This window comes from Vigna unguiculata, chromosome 6 (genome assembly GCF_037176805.1).
Source record: "Vigna unguiculata cultivar grain cowpea cultivar isolate G323 ecotype 2 chromosome 6, ASM3717680v1, whole genome shotgun sequence".
NCBI lineage: Eukaryota > Viridiplantae > Streptophyta > Magnoliopsida > Fabales > Fabaceae > Vigna > Vigna unguiculata.
This window is the reverse complement of record NC_140797.1, coordinates 9,533,101-9,554,527: the sequence shown is the minus strand read 5'-3', so window position 1 is coordinate 9,554,527 and position 21,427 is coordinate 9,533,101. Positions and strand designations below refer to the sequence as shown.

The window sequence follows — 21,427 nt, the reverse complement described above, 5'->3', positions numbered from 1 at the left end:
AACTATAGTCAACAAGTCAAACCTAGTCAAAGGTCAACAAGTCAACTAAAGTTGATTCAACTAAGTCAACTTAGGGAATCAAAAATAGCAAACACAAATGAAAGGGATGAAGGATTAGTGAACTTCCTTTCTAAACATGCTTAGTCTTCTTAAGCATTTGTCTCCATCCTTGGTTGGGGTCAATCCTTCATCAAGAAGCCTGTCATCCTTTGTGTGATTCAAAGGAGGTGTTCATTGCTTGTGTGATTCAAGGAAGGTGTTTTCATCCCTTATGGATTTCAAGGGAGGTATCTTCATCTCTTGTGTGATTCAAGAGAGGTGTTTTCTAAACTTAATCTTTCTTATCATTGATTGTAAGTTTGGTTTATTTTAGTGACTGAGTTAATCTCATTTTCGAGAGATTAACAACTAGACATAGAGTCCTTTGATCTAAATCAGTATAAATACTTTGTGCAATTTCCTGTTCTCTACTCTCTTTATTTTATTGTGTTTATTAAAATAAAGGAAAAAATTTTAATTGATCTTTGATATTAAAAGGAAAAATTTTAAAAGCACAAATTTTATTAAGAACCCAATTCACCCTCCTCTTGATTTTTGTTCAAACGCTAATCATTCCGCTACACGTTTTCAACACTGAAAGTCAAAATATATTATCAGAAGTCATCTTCCGAAAGTCAAAATATATTACTGGAAGTCAACTTCTAGAAGTCAAAATATTATTTTTAATACATTATATAAAAAATTTTATATATATATATATATATATATTATATATAATTTTACTTTTTAAATATATATTAAGAATACTTAAGAAATAAAATAAATTAAAAATACTTAAACTTTATATTAAAAAAATATTAATTCTGTTTTTACTATTTATAATTTTATTTAAAGTTTATGTTTTTTAAATTTTAAATGTTTTTTTATTTTATTGATTTTTTATGTTTTCATATTTCTTAATATATATTTGAAAAATAAAATAAAATATTAATATCTATATATATAAAATTTAATTTTTATTTAATATATTGAAAAATAAATATAAATATAAAATAAATAAAACAAAAATATTATTAAACTTTAAATAAAAAAACAAAAAATGAAAAATATATTTTATTTCTATTTAATTGTATTTAATGTTTAATTTCTTTAAAATTTTAATTATTTTTTTAGTTTATAATTTTATGCTTTATTAATTTGTTTAATATATAATTTAGAAATAAATAATTAATATATATATATATATATATATATATCTATATATATATATATTATTCAAAATATTAAAATATTACATTTTCAAATAAAATAAATTTAAAAAATCCGATTGTATATATATATACATTATTATTTCTTTTATTTTTTAATTTGCTTTTTATTTTTTATTTTTATACTTTTATTTTTAACATTTTAAAAACTTTTTTACATTTTAATTTTTTATTTTGTTTAATATATATATATATATTAAAAAGTTAATGTATTTTAATTTAATTTATTTTAAAATATTATATTTTAATATATTATATAAAAAATAAATTATATATATATATATATATATATATATATATTGCCTTCTCAAAGTCGACTTCTGATAATACAAGGAAAATGATAGTTTGAAAAAAAAAATTGATAAATTTTGAGAAGTTTCCTTAATAAGTAAAAAAAAAATACTATTTTATTATGTTATTTTGATTAAAAAATTAAAGTTTAATCTATTTAATTTTATTAATAAAAACTTTGTTAAGTTTGTAGAAACGCAAGTATGCTGGCCTGAGGTGATTTAAATGTGAGAAAAAGGGTTATGGACTAAAGGCACTTGGCATTATTGCTAAAGGCTAGTTTCCTATTGAATATGTTAGAGAGGGCAATTTTTAGATCCTTTTTATTATCCCTATAGTAATTTAGCAGTTTTACTTATTATTTTGTTATGATACATGATCCATTGACTGTTGAGGATGATTATTAATTTTTGTGATCATATTTATGCTTTGGTTCCTTATTTTAGCTGAAGTTTTTGGAGAAGAAATATTTAATATTACCTTTTATGAAGTTATATTTGCAGTTATGTTAAATTGGTCTCACAAAACTCTTCTCTTTTCGTTTCATTCCCCCTAATCATTCTTTTTGCTGAGGTTTAGTTTAATTACCACCATGTTCATATAGTCTATGGTCGTATGGGGGATAAAGAATAGCTTATGTCTCGGAATCAACTTAATTTTCTCGTTAATGGAGGAGTAAGAAGATTGAATGGATTCTATAATTAATGGATTGTGTTGTATCTTATAGTGTTGGAATTTGCACTATTATTCTTCTTTTGGAGCATTTATGCACTTTATGTTATATATGCAAAGGTGATGAACAATGTGTGCACATAATTCACTTTTAGGAACTTAAATATCTAATATATGGTCCAAAAAGGTGCTTGATATGCAAACGTATGAGGCACGACAAAGAGAATATGCTTTGAAGGGTCATCGACATTTCTATTTTATGACCTTGAATGACAGTGAGGTATGAGTTTAACCTGCATATTTGTATTTTAGCAAAGTAAAATTTAATTGTGGTTGGGTTGGAAGTGCAATGGATTTGTTCATGATAGCACGTTACACAAACAATTGTTTACATGAATAGATAGTTAGTAGATGTCATTTAACTTCTCTTATAATATATTCCTATTCACTTACTGTGGAAATTACCTTCTCATCATTTCCTTCAAAGAAAAATTAAAAGTGGAAGAAAGCTATTTTGTTGGAATAAAATTATTTTTCATTACATGTCCTGATCTTCTAGGTGCTGTGGGACTTAAGAAGAGCACATCATCCATATTGCCTTCCCCTAAGAAATATAGAGAATTAGGAAATCCAGAAATCATCTCATTGTGAAAACCACACCTTTGAAGGGAAACTTCCTCTACTATGCTATAATTGATTGTGAAACGTATCTTGTTTGGAATAATTTAATGTTTGTGGTAAGTTAAATGAATATTTTGTTTTACCTCCGCCAACAATTTGATTAGGATTCCACCAATTGAAATAGAGAAGGTTAAATTATGATTATATTTCTTGGCTTAAAATGGAGCATAAAAAGGAGAAAGATCTCTCCTAAAGCCTCTTTTATTATTCAACACTTGCTCAACTCTCAAATGCAAACAAGTAACACTGTAGAATGATTCCTCTTACCCTTTTATTCTTCTATTTAGTTATCTAGATAATGCTGCTAACTAGGTCTGTTCTTAAGAAGAAACTTTTTTTTTTTCGAAGAAAATGTCTTTGACCCATCTGTAATAATATAACTTGTGTGAATGGTAACTTTTGGGTAGGGATACAAATTCTTATTTCTATCATTTACGAATATTGGATGTATCATTAAGGAAAGTAGGTTGTTATACTCTATGATTTTATTTTATAAGTTTGTGGATTGTGTACTTTTGGTGGACTTTAAATTGTCATTTCCATTTACTTTTATGTTTGATTCTCATGTGTATAATATGGACCTTATGGAAAACCAAATGCTGAAAAATATTTAAGTTTCTCTAGTTTACCCTTTCTCTATGGACGTTAGTTACTTGTATTAGTTTCTTTGGTTCACTTTTCTACATTATGTTTATTCTTTTCATTTATCTATATTTTCTTGAATTATTTCTTATTTATTTACATTGTGTTTATTTTATTTTTCCTCTAAATGAGATACATCCTTGGAGATGAATCCAACATAAAAAGAATCCAACATCTTTTAACAATTGAATGTGATTTTTGTTTGGGCTAATTTGTACATGCCCTTTATGTATACAACAAGGAGTGAGAGTACCTAGGAAACAAGCAAACTCTAGCTGGGATTCTCACAATGACCACTTGGGAAGTTCATCCACTATGGCACCACTACACAATCCCCTCTAATTTTAAGTTACACAGACCCGGGTATAGGGCCCACTCATGATATGCACAATGTGTGTGTGTGGAGAGAGAATGGTGCATACCATAACCCCCACATGCAAAACAGCAAAATAAAATAAAATTCCCAAGCAGATATGTAACAAAATAAGCAAAACAATTCACAAGCAATTATTTCAAGAGACAAATATATACACATGCAAATAAAGACAATAATAAACAAATAAGAAGAAAGAGAAAAGAAAACATAAGGAAAAACCACATTCAGTTTGCATATCTAATTAATGGCTTGACTCTCTAGCGTCCCTAGTGGAGTTGCCAGCTGTCGCAACCGGAATCGCGACGGGATGGCAAACCAAAAAAGAAAACAAGTTTGAAAAGAGATTTGGAGTCGCCACCATAGTTATTTTGGAAAACTATGGAAAACCATAAAGATAAGACAAGTCTACGAAAAACTAGATTTTGGATCCGGGAGTCGGTTACGCGCAGGGAAGGTGTTAGCATCCTACAGCGCCCGCTTGAGGGCGGTACCTTTAATTAAAAATGCAAAGTTGATGTGGTTTTCAAAATGTTAATTTCCCCACAAATAATAAGACTAAACTGCTAAAAAGAAACAAAAATATTTTTTTTAATTTTTTGGGCCCGACAAGGATTGGCCTTGGTCCTACGTATTCTCATTAAAGATGAGAAATCAGGGTTACGTAGTTCTTTAAAAGATATTTGAAAAACAATTGAGAAAAAGATTTGATTTTTTAGAGGTGAACCTGACAAGGACTGGCCTTGCTCCTACGTATCTCACGGTGGAGAATCAAGGACACGTAGTTCTTAAAAAGATATCTTGTTTAAAAACGTTGATGTTTTTATATTTTGAAATTTTATATAGTTTTTTTGGTGTTTTTGAATTATTTGAAAACATGTGTCATATGATGCAAGCGATCGGACAAACACTAAAATATAAAGAAAACTATTTTTGGCATTATGAAAATGAGTGTCACACGGTGCGGACGACCGAACAGACACAATAAAGCAAAAGAGAACATTTTTCTTTTAGATTTTTCTATTTTTTCTTTGTCATTTTTATAATTTAAAACATTTTTGTTTTCTCTATTTTTTGAGAAAAAAAATAGATAAATAAAAAAAAAGGATAAAAGAAAATTTAATAACAAAAAGGACAAAAGTGAAAGAAAGCAAAGAAAAATAATAATAATAATAGGGTTCATGAGTAATGTGTGAGGTGCATGAAGTAAACATAAAACACAGGCTCAAAACAAGATAAACATAAACAGGGGTGCAAGGTTATCAATTATGTTGGTGCACGAAGTAAAACATGAAACAAGGGTGGCAGTGGTGCGAGGTTAGTAAATATCAGGGGTACTCGCAGATAAAATTAAAACAGGGGTGCGAGGTAAAGGAAAAAGGGGGTGCGCAGAGTAAAGCATGAAACAAGTGTGGCAGGGGTGCGAGGTTAGTAAATATCAGGGGTACGCACATCAAAAATTAAAACAAGGGTGCGAGATAAAGGAAAAAGGGGGTGAGTAGAGTAAAATGTGAAACAAGTGTGGCAGGGGTGTGAGGTTAGTAAATATCAGGGGTACCCACATCAAAAATTAAAACAAGGGTGCGAGATAAAGGAAAAAAGGGGTGTGTAGAGTAAAACATGAAATAAGGGTGGCAGGGGTGCGAGGTTAGTAAATATCAGGGGTACCCACAGCAAAAATTAAAACAAGGGTGCGAGATAAAGGAAAAAGGGGGTGCGTAGAGTAAAATGTGAAACAAGTGTGGCAGGGGTGCGAGGTTAGTAAATATCAGGGGTAGTCGCAACATAAAATTAAAACAGGGGTGCGAGATAAAGGACAAAGGGGTACGTAGAGTAAAATAAATCCAATTTTTCTAACCGTAATGAAGTGAGCTCTCCTTCACAAACACAAACAGCTCCTTCCTCATCATCGCTGACCACCACCACGACTCCAACAACAACTGCCATCACTGCACGTCCAATCGCAGGCGAAAGACGTCGTCGTCGCCGGTCATCGTCGAAGGTGTCGCCGGCTAGAACAAGCCTCCCGAATTGCCTCTTTTCTTCTTTCTTCCCCTCGCGTGACCACATGACGGCACCACTTCCCTTCACGCGAGACACCAACTCCCCGGTTTGTCAATGCCGTCGGCGACGACGCTAAACCATACCAAAAGCGACGCCGGCCTCCGCGGTGCTCCAAGGTTCTCGAACCTCTTCTTGCGCAAGCCACACCGGGTTTGGAAGCTATGCCACCGAGCCTTACTGTCACGCCCCAACTGTGATCGGAGCCGCCATCACTATCCCCTTTCGACTTGTGCTTTACTGTTCCGAATTGTGCTGGGTTGTGATGATGAATTTGGAGTGTTTTATTGTCTTGTTTGTGGTGTATGCAAATTCGGGTGGTGTTTGTATTTGTGTAGGTGGAATGGCGTTGATGATTCATGATGGTATTGGGTTGGGGTTATGTGTTGTTGACATTGTAAGGACGACTCTTGCCAATCTCTTCAATACCTCTCCCCCCTCTCAAAGATGTTACTTCTCCCATTTTGTAGTAACGTTTCCCTGTATTTGTTTTTCAATTTGATTCCCCTCTGTGTGGTTCATGATGAATTCCTGATGCTTGTATTTCTTGAGCCATGTGAGAAGTGAAAAGGGTGGTTGCTTCTTACACCATGGCTACCCTATCTCCTGTCCACCATAGACACCAGCTTTCCATTGATCTATGCAATCTTCTCTCTCTTATTATTTTTTAATCTATTTTATTTTTTCTTAAATAATAAAAAGTAAAAAAGGAATATAAAGAAAATTGTAAATAAAAAAGAAGAGATTAAATCGAAGAAAAAAATAATAATAATAATATAAAATAAAATAAAACAAAATAAAATATAAAATATAAAATATAAAATAAAATAAAAATAGAATAGAATAATAATAATAAAATAAAATAAAATAAAAGTAAAGTAAAATAAGATGAAAAGAAAAAAACAAAATAAAAGCAAAATAAGATTACGAGAAAAAAAAAGTAAAATACATTATAACCCGGACAAAATTGGGTGTTGACACAAAGCATTCTTGTCACTTATCCAATTATAATATTAAAGTCTTAAATGGATAGATCCACAACATTTTCATCTCTTGAAGCATCTTCTTTATGCCCAACTATTTGGAGTTGAAGCTAGGTTTCCATTTGTCAACACACTAATGTGTTTGGTTAAAAAAATAGGCCAACATTGCAAAGTCCAACATAATGTGTGTGACCATACGGGTTGGTGGGCCAACCCGACTCACCATGGGTTCAACCCGGGTGAGGTGGGTTCTTGGTGGACCGGGTGAAAAATTGACTCGTACTTTTATTGAATAACTTAAATTATATAACACATTTTTATTATTTATTATATTAAGGGTCATGGACAAAGAATGGACTAAACTTCCAAGGTTTAGTACAGAGCACATCAATGGTCTGGAGCCTTTTTTGGATTTTGCATATACTAGGGAATGACCTCAAGGAAATGAAATTTTATGTCCATGTGCCAAGTGTAGAAATCAGTCTTGGTAAACCATGGGGAGGAAATTCCATCACTTGTTGTCAATGATGATGACACAAACAATCAAGAAGACTCACGTGATGACATTGATGGCCTACTGTACGACACATTTAGAAATCTGGCAGACACAAATACAAGTATTGAGGTTCCAAATAAGGAAGCTAACAAGTTCTACAATTTGATTAATGATGCAAAACAAGATCTTTTTCCTGGTTGTGAAATCTTCTCCACTTTATCTTTCATGATTCGACTTTATTTATTAAAGTGTCTTCATAGGTGGAGTAATGCCTCATTCACCGACCTATTACAATTATTGAAAGAAGTCATACCCAACTTAAATATTCCAATACCTTTCAATAAAACAAAAGCTATGATTAATGATTTAGGCCTTAATTATAAAAAGATCCATGCATGTCCAAACGATTGCATGTTGTTTTGGAAAGAACATGAGAGTGAAGATGTTTGAGCTATCTGTAAAGCTTCTCATTGGAAAGAATTCCCTCTAGTTAATTCAGATGTTGAGCAAGCAAAGAATGATCATAAAGTTCCTGCCTAAACTTTAAGGCATTTCCACTTATTCCTAGATTACAAAGGCTATTTATGTGCTCAAAGACTATTGAGTCAATGAGATGGCATGAAGAAGAACGCTCTAAGGATGGGAAAAGGAGACATCCTGCAGATGGTGAAGCTTGGAAGGATTTTGATAGACTTCATTTTGAGTTTTCACTTGAGCCGTGAAACGCAAGACTCGATTTATCAAGTGATGGCTTTAATCCATTTAGAACTATGAGCATATCACATAGTACATGGCATGTTGTGATGGTAGTGTATAACTTGCCTCCTTGATGGTAGTGTAAAACCTTTCAAATGCATGCAACACTTTTATGGACTATAAGTGACTATCTTGGATATGCTATATTGTCAGGTTGGAGTACTAAAGGGAAGTTGGCATGTGCATGTTGTAATTATGAAACACATTCATGTTACCGAAAACATAATCATAAGATGTATTATATGGATCATCGTGTCTTTTTACCAATGAGTCACCCTTGGAGAGCCAATAAAAAGTCTTTTAATGGTAAAAAAGAACTAAGGCACTCACCTCATGTGTTAAGAGGAATGAACATTCTAGAAATATTAAGAGATTTCAAGAATAATTTTGGAAAGATAAACAAAAACAAAAGGGATGGTCCATGGAAAAAGAGATCAATCTTTTTTAAACTACCTTATTGGGCTCAAAATACATTGCGTCACAATTTAGATGTAATGCACATTGAGAAAAATGTGAGTGATAATGTCATTGGGACTCTTCAGGACTTTCCAAGCAAGACAAAAGATCATGTTAATGCTCGCTATGATTTGAAAGATAAAGGAATTACAAAGAACCTTCATCCACGAGAGATTGGTGGAGGTCGTGCAAAGTATACAACTACTTGCTTTTCAATAAATGCACGTGAAAAGTCCAATTTTTGTGGTGTTTTAAAGGCTGCCAAATTGCCAGGTGGAAGTGCATCAAATATCTCAAAGTGTATGCAAGTTGGAATCAGGAAAATATCTAGTTACAAGAGTCATGATGCACATTTTATGTTACATTACTTATTACAAGTACCAATAAGAAGTTTTATGCCTCATGTTGTAGCAAAACCTTTAATTCGTTTAGGATCATTCTTTCCCTCCATATGTCAAAAAGTTATCCAAGTACAAGATTTGGATTACCTTGAAGTGGATATCAAAGAAATACTTTGTCAATGGGAAATGATCCTCCCACCTAGTTTCTTTAACATAATGATGCATTTACCTATTCATCTGCCAAATGAAGTGAGATTAGGTGGTCCTGTGCAATTTCGGTGCATGTATCCTATTGAAAGGTATTTATGCAGACTAAAAAGTTATGTTCGAAACAAAGCTTATTTAGAAGGTTCTATTGCAAAAGGGTATTTGGCAGAAGATGCATTGACTTTTTGCTTAAGATATTTGCATAAAGATGTTGTGACAAGGCTAAATAGAATAAGACGAAATGATGAGGGTAATTTTTGTGATGTAGATTCAGTTGATTACTTTTCAAGTTTTGGTCATCCTTTAGGGGGGAAATAATGGAAAACCATTTTCTTTGGACTCAACAACAAAATCTCAAGCACATCGATACCTCCTATTTAATTGCGGCAAGATTGAAATAAGTATGATAACAATATGTTAGAACTTAGGTCTTGCAAGATGATGTAGCAATTCAACTTAAGGAGTTCGCTAAAGGTACAAATAATGTTGCAAAAATATTTCCAAGTTACCTTATCAATGGATATAGATTCCATACTACAAAGCGAGATGCTAGACGAAAAACTCAAAATTCTAGTGTAACTTTGGTTTCAATGACTCCAAGTTTTTCAAGTTCTAAGGATGAAACTCCAATAATATAACCCATAACATATTATGGTGTAATTACATATATAATTGAGTTAGATTATTATGGTAACTTCAAGTTTGTCTTGTTTAAGTGTGATTGGTTTGAGGGTGAGAATGACAAATATGGACTAAGTTGTGTGTACTTTAATAGAAAATGCTACCAAAATTATTCTTTTGTGTTAGCATCTCAAGTTCATCAATGTTTTTATATCCAAGACCCCTTTCAAGCAAATAGGAAGTATGTTATGAAGAGAGTTCTAAGGGATTTATTTAACATGGGAGACCAATCTAATAAATCAAATGTATTGAACAAAATGGTCCAAATAATGATGGTGAACTCAATTGGGTTAGGGAAGACATGCTTGTCCAAGTAATTGAGAAACCTTCACCTGTTATGGATAAAATTGATTTTGATGAAGAAGATTTTGATGACACTCTGTTTGATTTCATGGATTAATTATGGTTAGTTTCATGTTTTAAAACCTATTTTATTTTTGTGTAATTTGTACAACAAACTAGGTTTTTCTTATATATTTAGATGTTTTGAGTCCTGGTGTGTTTGCTTTCGCAGCTCATCTTATCATTTTTTTACATGTATGTTACAAATTTGTAGCTTTTATGGGGATAAGTAGTTTTGCATATTTTCAATCCGAGTCTCAAAACAATAACATCCAACATCAAGTTACCTCATTTGCCGTAACAACTACCCAAGTAAAGGTTAGTTTATTATCTTTCATCTTTATCCACATTTGCTGCATAATAATTCATAGAGATTTTAGCTCTGAATATTAAAAATTGGATTCTCTGTAATTGGTCATCCAGTAACCTCATTTGCTGCAACAATTACCTATGAAAGACTTCATTCTGCAACAATTTTCCAATCAAGGTTTGTTTTCTCTCTATCATTGGACACTCTATGCATTAGTGATTTGCATAGTATGTGGATAGCATTTAATTGTTATGTTAACCTCACATAACAATAGTAATTACCACTTTTCTAAAATCTATTGGTCCATACGAAACTATATATGTTACATGCTGTTTGATTCCTTACTAAACTTGCTTGAGCTCAAGTTTTTGCCTGCATTTTTAAGAAGAATTTTGCCTTTAAAAATAATAAAAGTGGAGATATGAATCATGTCCAATTGTAATGTGCCAATAAACTTGTTTAACTTAATTGGAATGACCCGAGTGTTTTGAATCATCTTTTGTCTTTCATACTAGAAAATTCCATGGGGGAAAAGGTAGTATGCACACCCTTAGGACATAACAAATGGAGGAAGCATTGAGTAAGGGTTGGATTGTGATTTAGAAAGAAGGGCACAATAGACAAGAATATGAAACTTTAATTGCATTGTTCTTTTGCTCTTTAGGCATCTGTTTATTTTTAGGAGGTGAGTAAATAAATTTTCTTTGAACAATCTGCCCATGTGTTTGGTGAATAGATCCATTGAGTTTAGAGGGGCAAGGAATGTTTATTAAGATTAAGGATCCTTTCTATAGGTAGTTGAGAAGAACATTGACAAAGTACTTAACAACACCCTCCTCCAATTCATAATCAATACCTTTAATGAACTTTCGGATAAAAGATCACACATGTTGTGCCCTATGTTTTGGGCCTATGAAAAGTCCATAATAAAAATGTGTGCCTTATGCTTTATAGCACTAAGGATAGACATCAAATGCCTCTAATTTTTCTCATCCTGACACCTAAAAAAAGATAAGCTAAAATGGAGGTGTAGAGTATTAAATGAACTTTGTAATATCCCGACCGAATATTACTAATTTAATTAAAATAAAATAAGATATCATTAAATAGTCGTATTTAATTATTCATGTTACTAAAAAATGTGGGAAAAGTTTTCATCTTTATTAATCGCGTCAAATGAAAACAAATTCCAAAACCATTATTCAATTAAAGAGTACAACTCCAAGTTCATATTCCACTGAAAACGAAATGAGATAAATACAAGTCTTTAAAAAAGTATCCCCATGTAAGCCCTATTTCCAACGCTACTCTTCAATAGCTCCACCTACAACATCCTTTGCTTCCGTGTAACAAGTTACATGATCATCGCGAAACACAAACAAATAGGGTGAGCTCAAAATAAAAGAAACTAACGACAATATAAAAGAAAACAACCCCACAAACCTCGATTTACTAACTTAATCAGACGACCCTCACAAAACTACCATCTTTAGTCATTAGTCCCCCCCCCCACAGTCGTCACCATGAGCATCCAGATTCTACATCCTTTGATGATTCCTATTGTTGATACTTGCTGCCACGATTATCTACTCGCCCCTTCGACTACAGGCCACCACATATAGTCCACACGCGGGAATAATCTTTTCATAGCCACAATCCACAACACCAAATGGAATTCCCCAATACGAATCGTAGTTCGTAATTGTCCCAAGACTACCAAACTCATCGGATAACACCGAGGAGGGCAATCTTCCAGAACTCATTCGTACGAGCCACGATCTGGCACACTCCATTGGACTTCCAAAACCACCAGGCTACAACCACGAGTGGTCATGTGTTACCCCAATACAAGTTGCACTCGTAACTAGGCCCCTAGCTAGTCATCTCTTTAAAGACCATCATCCAAAGTTTTGTAGCCATCTCTAAATGAATCCACCAACATGCTCCATGTCGTCTACCACGATCTCAGCATCGCCTGGTGAAAATGATGCAAGCCACTTGGCGAAACTTCTCGTGCCGCCAAGTGCCAACCCTTTGGAATTGGATTTAGCCCAAATTCAAAACTTTCGCCTCGCGGGTCATTCTGCACCGCTAGGCGTTAGTTTTCTGGTTTTGCTCTAGAGTTCACTTTGTTGCCTATTGCCTGGTGGTTTACACCGTTCCACTAGGCGCCACACCAGTAACTAGTAATTTACTAGTTTTTGACACTCAATTCACGCAAAAAATGCATCCATGACAAGGAAATACACTTTCATATCATTAAGTTGAACTTAAGTACCCAATATCATATAGTCATTCATAAAACACAACCACATAAATATCTACATTCCTAATCAATATCCACATGACACATCAATGCATCTCCTATATGTGTATGTCAACACATGAACACCATATCCTTGCTTTCATACAACCCAGAGAATCACAATAAATTCACATAAAATCATGAAAACAAAGTGTTATACCCAACATACAATCCTAGACAACCAAACAATATACAAACCAGGAAGAACACATAACCATTGTCCCAAAATATCACGTGAACAATAAAATAGTAACAATAATAATAATAATAATAAAAACAATAACAACAATAATAATGATAATAGTAATAATAAGTTTTAATCATGTCCTTGGTCCCCATTTTGGAGGCAAAATCTCAATTTGGTACGCTTATTTATAAAAGTCTCAATTTGACACCCTTTTTTGTTAAAATGTCTCAAATGTGCCCTTTTTGTTAAGTTGGACTAGACATTAAGTGAATAGTGACATGGCAAGGTTGACTAGTGGTGGAACTGTGACAAGGAACAGAAAAGCACAGTGACGTTGAAGGGGAATGTTTTTTTTTAAATAATAGTGAAATTAAATTAGGATTAGGTTTTTAAAGGTATGGAAAATTGGGGATTCTGTCATTGGAAATTGGGGAAATTGTTTTATTTTTATCTTCAATCTTTCACTTTCCTTTTTCTTCCTTTCAAATTATTATCTCCCCCCATTGACGACCACAATTTTGCGTTTGACTGAGGTACAAATTTGAAGGTGGAATGATTGGGTTTGACCATAGAAATTTGAGATTTTTTTTTCATTTAACATAAATAATTGGAGAGACTACCTAGGAAGTTCTATATTTGAGTAATAGAGAGAGAATCTAGAGAGATAGAGACTAAGAGAGGGTTTTTTTTTAACAGGATTGTGTTGTGTTAGTTTTTAATTTGTTTGTTGGTTGGTTTGGTTGTTGGGAAGCGAGGTGTGGGGAAAGAAAGTTGGGGTTCTCTTTCTTCTAACTTGAAAATGTTTGGATTTTTTCTAGTGGGGTTTGAGGGATTTAGGGTTTGGATTGGTGGGTTGTGAGTGGAGTCAGCAACCATGAATATGATACGAAGGTTGAAAAGCATTGCTTTTGGGAGGACTTCCATTTCTTTAGATTTTGTAAGATATGCTTTTTCTTGTGTCAAAAAGTTTTTGTTTTAATTATTATGTTGGTAGGGGAACTGTTGTTGTTCGGTTGCTCGGAAAATGGAAGCAGCAAGGTTTTGAGAGAGAGGACCATGTTAATTGTTTTAGGTTTCTGGGATTTTTTGGAACTATTGAGGATGATGCTTTGAAAGGTTTCCTCTATTTCTTAAAATACTTTTAAGATTGAAGATGAAGCTGAGAGAATCCCCAATTTCCTCTAAGTTTAAAAAACCCTAATCCAAATTTAATTTTACTATTATTTAAAAAAAAAAATTCCCTTTCCACATCATTGTGCTCTGTTCCTTGTCACAGTTCCACCACTGGTCCACCTTCTCATGCCGTCTAGTCCAACTTAACAAAGGGCACATTTGAAACATTTTAACAAAAAAAAAAAGAACCAAATTGCGACTTTTATAATTACGGATACTAAATTGAGATTTTACCTCCAAAATGGGAACCAAAGACATGATTAAACCTAATAACAATAATAATAATAATAATAAAATCAAACAATAAATATAAAAACAATAATAAAATAAAATGAAACAATAATAATACAATAATACTAATAAAGAAAAATAATAATAATAAAAATAATAAAATAAAGCAATCATAATGAAAAATAATAACGATAATGAAATCACAAATAAAATAAAACAATGATAATAATAACAGTAATAATAAAATAATAGTAAAATAAAATAATAATAATAATAATAAATAATAATAATAATAGTAATAATAAAAGTAAAATAAAATAAAAATAATAACAATAATAATAACAATAAAAATAATTATAATTATAATAATAATAGAAATAATAATAATTATTATTATTATAATTATAATAATAATAAAATAATAGTAATAATAATAGTAATAAAAAAGTAAAATAAAATAATAATAATAATAATAATAATAATAATAATGATAATAATAATAATAAATAATAATGATGATAATAATAGTAAAATAAAATAAAATTAGTAATAATAATAAGAATAAGAATAATTATAATAATAGTAATTATAATAATAATAATAAAAATAATAATAATAATAATAATAATAATAATATTAAAATAAAATAAAATAATAATAATAAGAAGAAGAAAAATAATAATAGTAATAATAATAAAAATAATAATAATAGCAAAATAGAATAAAAATAATAATAATAATAATAATAATAATAATAATAATAAGTGTGTCATATTTAGAAGAAAAACTCTAAACATAACATCAAGCCAAAAAGAAGAATCATAATAATCATAGTAGTGATGGAGTCACAAAGATAACAATACAACCAAAACCACAAGCACACGCATGCTCTCTCTAAAACCACATTCAACAAACATAAAGAGGTTAAATGATAAATGAATTTTTGCATAGAATATCATTAAAACAAGAAATGGCAGCTCCCCTAACATGGATTCCCTTCTCTAGTGTGATTTGAGGATTCTTTCTTGCACCAAAGGAATTGTCTCCACTTTGATACCTCTCCTGACCCTTGCAGCAAAGTTTCCCCCCACACTCTTTTTACTCTTGTTCTAATGCTCTCAAGACTCTCCTTAACAACTCACATGAATTGGTATTCTAAAAACTCCATTTCCTTTCACCATTGGCTTTTTAATTATGCCTTAACTATGCTTAATGGCAAGAAAAACGAAAATTAAAAAGATAGCTTAATGGCCATTTAAGGACCATTACACTATGGTTTCTCAAACCTTCCAGCTGCTCCCTACGACGGGAAGGGTTTTCTGATCATTCTTATTCATGACCAAAAAGAGTTTTTGGCAAAAAGAACCTATTTCGCATAAGGCAAGGTTCGAAACACATAACCACACAATTACCAATCCAATGCACAACCAACCAACCATTTCATGTTTCGTGATAATTCCTATGCATCTAGGATTATAAAATCACAACTCATGGTCCAACATATTATTAAAATAATAAAACCATTAATTAACTTAGGGACTCTCGTCCTCGCATTTATTAAATAAATATTTATTTATTTATTTAATTTTCTCAAAGCAAGATCAATCGAACCTTCCTTAATATACACCATCAAAACATCACTAGTTGTCACATGTACAAAATACCCTATGGCCTTCATCTTAAGTAGAATTTTATAGCTTTTCATGATTTTCGGATGTTTTCTAGGTTTAAACCATATTCATGAGTATGCTTGTTGTTATGGTTGCTTGGTATTGGTTGAACTGTGATTTTGGTATTATTTCTATGTTTTGCACGCGTGAATAGTGGAGAATCCTGGTATTTTTGCCTAGGCGAGCCAGTCTCGCCAAAGCGAGAGTACTAGAATTTGCTCCCTAGAACTTGCGCGAGCTGTCACTCAAGCGATGAGCTCCTGTTCTAAGCGAAAGTCCATCTTGCTCAAGCGAGGAGGTCTCGCCTAAGCGAGAGAACGCGAAGGCCACTGTTCCCACTTTTCGAGCTCTCGCCTAGGCGAAAGGAGTTCGCCTGAGCGAGAGAACCTTCTTGCATGAGCGAGGCCTTTTAGCCTGAGCGAGGCCTTTTAGCCTGAGCGAGAATTGGGCGAGAATATGCTCAAGTGTTGTTTTCCCTTCTATTCTTGGATGATTGTCACATGTTTGGTTGGATTACTATGTTAAAGTATGAATTGAGTGATTTTGCATGTACTGGATGGTTTATGGTCTGGATTGGATGAGTTTGGTATGATTTTGGTACGAAACATGAAATGATGGTTGGTTATATATATTGGCATGAGATTGGTATGAATGATAATATTACGTTGGTTGGTGAGACATGATTTTGGTATGGTTAGGATGTAATTGCACGAAGGTTTCGTAGTGGTGCCTCATGGTCAGAACAGAATTCCATGAATCTCTAGGTGAGATCTCATGGTGGTGCCTCATTGGTCAGGACGTAATTCCACGATGGTTGCATGGTGGTGCCTCATGGTCATGACGTAATTCCATGACCCCTATTAGTAGGAACTCATGGTGGTGCCTCATGCTTAGGATGTAATTCCATAAAGTTAGTGGTGGTGCCTCATTATATAATTTAGTAAGGATTCAAGTAAGGATTGCATCCTGACACTCTAAAGAGTTAGTTAGTCTCACGTAGAGCGTACTAACTCAAGTGGTGAGAGTAGTAGGAGGCCTTAGTCTTTGGCAGGATAATGGTCTTAGATGTTTGAAGGCTAACCTTGTGAGTGGTAGGGTGAAACCCATTGGCAATTGGCTCTGTAGAGCAATAGAGGCCACCACAAGTGCAAGCATCCAGTGAATCCAACTAATTATATGTATCCAGATAATCGTGTCTTGAGTCTTAGTGTCTTGTTTGCGAGTCCTCACATGCTTGGTTGATGTATGTATCTTTGGCTATAAAATTGTATGCAATGGTATGATGAATCATATTTTACTCTAGCTTACCCTTTATGCTTGTTTGTATGTTCTGTATTGATTTGAGCAGATGCAAGAACTCCTCGTGGTCATCAGGGTGATGGAGATTCCGCTGCATAACTTATCTTGGGTTGGACCCTGCTATTATGAGTTCTCTTTTAGGGCGGTAGCCCAAGTATTTCCTTGCTCTTGGAGCACTTATTTTAATACTGTTAAATTTCCTTCTCTGTCTTGTTATTGGCATCATGGTGTGCCTTAGTTTTCCTTCTAAGTATTCTTGCATAATTGTAAGGAGTAGATTTTATACTCCATGACTTTGCCCTTTTATTATTCATCAAAATGTTTCATTTAATTATGTTATTACTTAAATGGGACGTTATAACAAATAACTAGGAAAACAAACTTGCAGACAAACTTGGTCGCAAGAGTATAAATGGCATCTACAATGTGCTCTTTGCCAAACAAATAGACCACTAGATATCCTAGAAGCAATATGAAACAAGTAAATACAATAAAATGAGATACTTTGATCACTTATATGGATAAGATGAAAAAAGTATGAGTTATAACCTATCATAACATGCAAGTTGCATTATTTACAAGACACACAGATATATGGATAATCAATAGTTTTGATCATTGAATTAGTCCATTCTAAACCTTAAGATAATGTTCTGGTACTTTTCACTTTAAAGTTTCAAAACATAAATTAGCCCATTCTAAATTTAGATCCAAAACTAGTTTTACCAAAGCACAACTGAAATAAAATATGATCCAAAGGTTAAAATTTGTAAACATATAAGATGTGATTAATTAAATTACTCTCTTAGGGTGCTAGAGGGAAGTGATATGAGTAACCACAATCTTCAACTCACACTTGAACATAACAATGCCATTTAGGTGTTAGCAACATTATTTATCAAGGAAAAGAAAATCTACATGTTGGTTAACCATTTTATCACATAGAAATCTGCATGTTAGTGTATTTATAGGCAAAGAAAATCCTAGCTAGCACGTAAGCGTGCATGATACATGGAATCTTTTTTATTCCAACGAATCTTATGAATTTATGAACATGTTTGCAACACCTATTATTTCTAAATCCCTTTCTTCTATGTTTTTCTTTTTTCAAACAATGGAAGTTGGAGATAAGTTCAAAATGACTGTTCCAAATTTGGAGGTGCCTGAAATGAAATCAAGCAAAGAATTGTGAAAGAAAGTAAAGATAAAGCGTGAAAGGATAATAAGCATTGGAGAGGTCACTATTGGACCTAAGATTGCACCAAAAGGACAATTTAATTTGACTGATTTTGAAGTATGTAGCCAACTCAATTTGAAATTCCAAGAGTTTGAATTAACAAAAATGTACAAACCTACTACAAGGACGACTAATCCTAATCTTACCCAAAAGAACTTGACATTTGAAACATCCATGATTAAATCAAAAGAGCATATACAAATCAAAGATTCAAATAGGTGGTTAATGAAGGGAGTAGCAGCTGTAATTTAAAAGTCTTGCATCAATCAACAAATATAGGCAATAGGAAGAACATAATCTCAAAATTCCAAGGCAAAGCTTTTGGCAAATGCAAACACAATGGCTAGAGTTTGCAAGTCAAGTTCCAAACAACAACCAAGACAACAGGAAACCGAGGGAAATTCTGGAGCAAAGTTAGTGCCAATGAAAAATGTTAGAGCTCAAATGAAGAACGACAACCTTTAAAATGATGACATTGGAAGATGAAAACTCTAGGACAAAGAAGAAAACCAACAAAAGGGTAACGATGGAAGATGATGAACCAATGATAGGAGAAAAAGGTACTATAAAAAATAATACACAAAGGACCTCACTATGTCGGTCAATGTTGATTGATGAATTTCTCAAAGAAAATAGACAAGGTGGTGAAGGAATAGAGTTAGAAAGTGAAAGTGAAAGTGTCAAAGAGGAAGATATTGAAAAAGATATTGTAGAAGAGCATGAAAACCAAGACGAAGCAAGTATTGATTTAAACTCCCTACAAAAAGGTAAATATTTAAGTTTCATTAAAATAGATTATTATTTAATTATTATTTATTTCTATTTTTATTTAATTATCATTTATTTTTACATTCTCATACTTAATATATGTGATTTAAAAGAATAAGCAACATTAATAAAAATTGTTGCAGTATAGTGGTTATGAAGTGTTGCTTATTGTCATGTTTTAGGCAATGCTTATGTAATTGTTATCTATTCTTATATTTTAGCCAACAGCTTCTCTATTGTTGCCTATGGCATATTAGCCAACAGTTTCCCACCATTGCTTATTGTCATGTTTTACGCATTGGTTTTGAAATTTTGTGACCTAAAAAAAAGTATTGTTGGCTATAGTTTAGCCTACGACCACCTAGACCACGTTCACATATTCGTTGCCTAAACATTATGAAATGATGTTTGGGCTTAAGCCGCGATTTTTTATTGTTGCCTAAAGCTAAAAATGTTGTAGATTTAAAGGCTAGAAAGTGGTACATATGCCACATTTAAAGGGTACACATATATGCCACAATTTAGATGAGCCAATTTGTTATATGACGAACCTGGTGTGTGATAGGTTGGTGATGAATCTAAAGTATTCACATCTCTTATAATATTAAAATTCAATTACAATTTTTTGGCTTAATAGGAAATGGAAAAATTGAGAGTTTGCATTGAAAAATTGGGATTCATTGATGTCACTTGATTAATTTAATAGTCAGTCAAATTTTGGTAACTTTATTAATTTAATAGTCACTCAAATTTGTGTAAATTATCTATATGGATTTTATTCTAAAGACATCAAGTTCATGCTTCTTGTGTCTGTATGTAGGTTGTTGAGTATTGTGGTGTGAATGTAAGGTGTAGTGTTGTAGGTATGAGGGAAGCAAAATATCATCTGAAGGCAAACATTCCTATGTGAGTATTATGTTTAAGATTGTTTAAATATGTGTACATGCTTCCAATCTTTCTTGTATTGGTTGAAAAGGTGAAGTCTATTTGGTAATTAGTTGAAAAGACTATTTTGACATGTCTATGATTGTTGTTAATATTTGAGTTCATTTACTGCTAGTATTAACACCAAACAAAATAAAATATGGAGTTGTTCAAGATTAGCGATGAGGTGGTAGTTGATTCAACAAACGTGGGCAATATTGCACACTTAATAAGTCAATCTGTAAGTTGTTATAAGTGTACTTTTCAGTATTTTTATTAATTGTGTTCTACAAGAGGTTTCTTCATTAACATCACAAGTCAATGAAATTCCTATGTTTCATCCATCACTAGTAATATTTAAATCTTTAATATATTAATATATATTTTATATGAAAGTGAGTGTTACATAATTATGATTATACTTTATGTTAAGTATCTGATTAAGGGATCATTAATTAATGAAGAAACAACGGATTCAAATCAAGATTGATAATTAAAAAATGATATTAGACTTTGATTATGTTTGACTTTATAACTATAAGAACAACGATATTGTAATATTTCACTAGTTTGGATGCTTAAACTTTATTATTTACCTTATACTTATAGACAACATTCCTTGCTTTTATGAATGTTATATCTAGTTAAAAAAAATATCAAAATTATAGAACTTTTTTTCTTTTTCATGTTTTAGAATTATGTGCATTAAAAATGTGCAACAAATAAAATTAAGAGGATTTAAAATACCAAGTAAAAACACCAATAAATATTGAATTGCATTGTACGGATAAAAAGTCCGACCAAGCATTTAAAACCATTGGAAACTAGTAGAGGTTTGAAAAATCCCTGCAAAGTACCAGTGGTTCTAGAACTGCGGTAAGTAAATGGGGTTTCAGAACCGTTGGTAAGTAACGAGGGTTCCAAAATTGTTGCTAAGTAATAGAGGTTCCTGAACCGCCAGTAAGTAATGAAGGTTTCAGAACTGTTGGTAAGTAACAGGGGTTTCAAAACCATCGGTAAGTAACGAGGGTTTTAGAATCACTAGTAAGTACATGGGGTTTCAAAACCGCGGG

At 32.4% G+C, this 21,427-nt stretch overlaps 1 pseudogene; it reads left to right on the top strand.

The window, feature by feature from the left end:
* The first annotated feature begins 7,312 nt into the window (after positions 1 to 7,312).
* LOC146885495 (uncharacterized) lies at positions 7,313 to 10,308 on the top strand (annotated as a pseudogene).
* The last annotated feature ends 11,119 nt before the right edge of the window (positions 10,309 to 21,427 follow it).